Below are 4051 nucleotides of genomic sequence, written 5' to 3'. Positions count from 1 at the left end.
ACATTGTGTCCCAATGTCAAAAAGTTGGACACACCTTGTGAGATTATTAGGGGTTACTAATTCGGTTTATAAATTGAGGAAGAATACAATTTCTTCCATGACATTCTTTATTCTAATTTCCTGCTGTGGCTCCAGCATTGTTAGCCCTGTCATGAGTCTTGCCTCACACTTCTCACGGACCAGGCTCCAGAAAAGCTATTCTCAGACAGTCTCTGAAACAGTACCATATTCCCTAAGTCTGAGTCATTGCTCAAGCTGGTCCTCCTGCCTGGAGCATCCATTTCTTTTCCCGTCTTTATCACTTTCCGCTGTCCATCAGAACCCTCCAGTCTGTATCAGCCTTCCATGCCTGCCCTCTTTTCTGAACCTGCCTTGTTTCCTTGATGGGACTCATGTCCTTATTCCTGCTCTCCAGTACCACATTTCTTTGCCTCTCCCTTGCCTTGGGAGAACAGCTTTCCATTCTATCTGTATTTGTTGAAGCTTTTAGGGAGAGAAAGCCTACCCACCAATACAGTCATGTTATCCCCATCCAAATGATCTGGTCCTCTTTTCTGTGCCCTCACTTCTGAGTATAAACACACCAGACCAGGTGGTAGTTAGAATGGACCCATCTAGCCACTTTGGCCCCAGTGGCTCTTGAGTGCCTTCACACAACTGCCACTGCTGCCCTGCTTCCTGTCATTCTCCAGCATCTGCTCAGCTCCTCTTCTTTACTCAGTGAGCTACCTAGAATCCCTTCAGTAGACCCACTGCTTCCCCAGTGACCTAAGTGGAAATGGCGTTTATATAAACTCAGCCATCTGGTTGTGAACTTTGAGCCTGCAAAGCCCAGTCTGCTCATCTCTTAACACCCGGTGCCAGCCTAGGTGCCGATTCATGTTTCCCTTCATACTCTCTCCCTCAGGAAAGCCCCACTCCCTGCATTGACCTCGTCACCTTTGAGCAGTTATTCACTTCATGTGTGTTACGTAAGGAGATGAGAGAGAAGAAAAGAGAGAGGTGCTTCTTACTAAAAGAAACGCCTCACAGCAAGGCATAAAGGACAGGGCATCAGACACCATTTGAAATAGGACTCTCTATCTCACATGCTCCCCAAACCATAGGCTCCAGGATGAGGCATAAAAAGAAAAGACGCAGCAAATGCAGAAAGCTAAAATGCCACTTGGTCCTGAAAGGAAGATGCATTTTTTTTCCCTGTGCTCCAGGTATAACCTTAGCGTGGGAGGAAGACCTCATCAAAAACGAATAAAAAGAAATCAATGTGTGGTGTGTTTAAGCATGAGAGGAAGGGGCACATGCTTAACATGCAATCCCCAACGGCTCAAAGCCGCTGAGAAAATCAAAGGGTAGACCCTGAAAGAAGAGTGGCTGCCACAGCTGCCTGCAGGTGCTGATGAAGTAAAAACACAGGGTTGTGGTAGGGGCGTCCAGCGGGTAGCGCTGACCGGGACAGGAGGGCCATAAAGATAACCCCCTAATGCTTTCAGATTAAGTAAACTCCTTGAATTAGGAATGACCCAGAAAATGGTGGGAACCCCTAGTTAGTTTATTTCCATTTGGTAGAAAATGAGGTTCAGAACAGACATTAAGTTATTAAATGAAATAGAAAAAGAAGGTATTCTTTTTATTTGCATTTATAACGGTCTCTTAAGAGGTTATTGTAAACCACCTTCAAAGGCCGCAGGGGGGCGGGGGGGAGAGGACTATGTACAGCCTTTTGGGAAACAGGCAAGGAACTAAGGAGGACCAAGACGAGTCTAGCGCCTTGGAGGGCACATTCCCCAGGGAGGGGACCCTGAAAGGGAAAACAGACAATCCAGTTAGACTCCATGAAGAGCAAAACAAACAGGTCTGTGGTAACTCAACCCTGGGAAATAGGGCCTCTGCCTCTCCGGAGCTACAGTATGTTGCTGTGCAAGGATTAAAGTATACCTGGAGGAGGAGGTCGCATCCTGAGAGGGGCCCACGCCCATTGGAGCTCTTCAGCCCGGAACCATCCTCACTGGGAGACCCATTGAAAGCCTCTATGCCAGGAGGCAGGTCCATAATACCTGGAGGAGATGCCCCTCTGCCCACAGGTGGAGGAGGACCCCCTTGACCAAGTGGGTACTGAGGTGGGACTCCTGCCATCTTGGCTAGCTGCAACAGTGCCTCTTCCTTGTGGACTCACCACCTGCTGGGAAGGCCCTCCACCACCATGGCCTGGCCCAGCAGGTCCTGCAGGAGCCTGGGGCACGAGAACACCAGCTGAGATTCCTCTGCCCGCAGCCCTGCGGATACCCCCAGCAGCCCCAGCAAGTGGCACTTGGGCAATGCCACTGTGTCTGGGAGGAGGTCCTTCTAGTGCCCTGGAGACCAGGTTCTTCCCTCCAAGCAACACCGGACCAAGGGCTGCTTCTCTTCCCTCTCTGCTTGTTTGGAGTCCTTTGGCTTGATCTTCCTGAAAACATCACAGCGACAGAGGATCAAACTCATACGCTTATCAACAGCTTTGAAGGTCCCGATGAATATCCAGCCATCTTGCAGGATGCATCGTGTTTTGTAGTCAACGTGCGGCAGCATCTTGCTGCTCTTGCCCACAGTCATGTGGGGGCCCCAATGGCTCAGATTCCCACCGGATTTGCTTTCCCCACAAAGACCAGTAGCCAGCCAGCTGCTCAGTTCTCGCCACCGCTAACGGAAGTGCAGCTTGCAAAATCCTTGTGAAGCTGAAATTAGTCTTTCTTATCTGGCTTGAATACAAAGATTTCTATCCCTTGCATACATACTTCTGTACCAGTGCCCTCCTTCTGGCTAAACTCAAGAGAACGGAGACTGTCGTTCTCTTGTCCTTGCATCTCCTACAACTGCCATCACAGAAACTTATGCAAAGCAGACGCTCAGTAATGTAATTTGGTATTGAGTTGGATTGAACCAAGTTCAGATTGAGAAATTTCCAGCAGGGTTGGATTACTGACAGCTACAACAAGTTTATTTTTGATTTCTAGGCAGAGCTTTTAACATTTTGCATATTGCTGTGAGAAAATTAAAGGATTTCATCAATGGTCTGGGAAGATAGATGGAATTTGCTTCCTCAGCAGAATGAATTTTTTTTGTTTTTTTATTTTTTTATTTTTTTATTTTTTTTTGTCCTAGTGACTAGGAGAAGCTGGCAATGTCCCTCACTTACATCCAGAGAGTACTTAAACGTCTGCCAAGTTGAGCCACGGAATTTGAGAACTGGAAAGGAAGTTAATCAGAATCTAGCCAACACGCTTACTTACAAATGAAGAGAAAACACAAAGCCCAGGGCAATCTGCCTAGAATGGAAGAGGCCATTGGAGAGGCTGAGAATGAGTCTGCCCTCTCCGCCTTTCCCCATGCAGCAGAGATCCACGGCCCACCCTTTCACCTCATTTCTTGCAAACCCTCAACTCTCTTGTTCTATTGTCTCCACTGTCCACTCTCCCAGACACCCAACAAAACTCAAATGAGATCAAGCCAGGGTTTCTGACCTCTTTGTCCCCTTAGGCTGCAAGCTCTGTTTTGGATGAAAGGGCAGCCTCCCAGATTGGCGCTGCCGCATGCTCATAACTGCCCTTCACTGGGGCCCTTGGCGAAGCCAGCCAGCCATGACTTCTCTGGACTCTACTCTCTGAGTATCCACTCCAGTTACTTCACAAATGCATTCTCACTCTCTTCAAACTCTGTCCCACAGTCTCTGCCTTGAAGTGACGTTCTTTGATGAGAAAATACAGATTCACACCATCAAAACTAAATAAAACCTGCATCCATTCATAGTGGACACTTTTTTCCCTAAAGCTCATTCCTCCATCTGTGCCCTGAATTCCATCTCTTCCCAAAGAACACTTGCTCCCCGCTCTCTCTGCTCCTTCTCACATATCTTCTGATCAGCAGCAGTACTTGGGTAGATGCATATATGTGGTTATTTATGTGAGGGTTGGTGAGGGTATACATACATACATTTTCAGTGGGGGAGGAGGCAGATGCCAGAGGTCAATGTCAGGTAATTTCCTGTATTACTTTCTCGCTCATTTTTTGAGATTGT

At 47.7% G+C, this 4051-nt stretch overlaps 1 pseudogene; it reads right to left on the bottom strand.

Annotated features, from left to right (window-relative positions):
* Window positions 1-1985: 1985 nt before the first annotated feature.
* LOC110547510 (small nuclear ribonucleoprotein-associated protein B-like) lies at window positions 1986-2589 on the bottom strand (annotated as a pseudogene).
* Window positions 2590-4051: the final 1462 nt, after the last annotated feature.

Source organism: Meriones unguiculatus, chromosome 3 (genome assembly GCF_030254825.1).
Source record: "Meriones unguiculatus strain TT.TT164.6M chromosome 3, Bangor_MerUng_6.1, whole genome shotgun sequence".
NCBI lineage: Eukaryota > Metazoa > Chordata > Mammalia > Rodentia > Muridae > Meriones > Meriones unguiculatus.
This window is presented reverse-complemented; position numbering and strand designations above follow the sequence as displayed.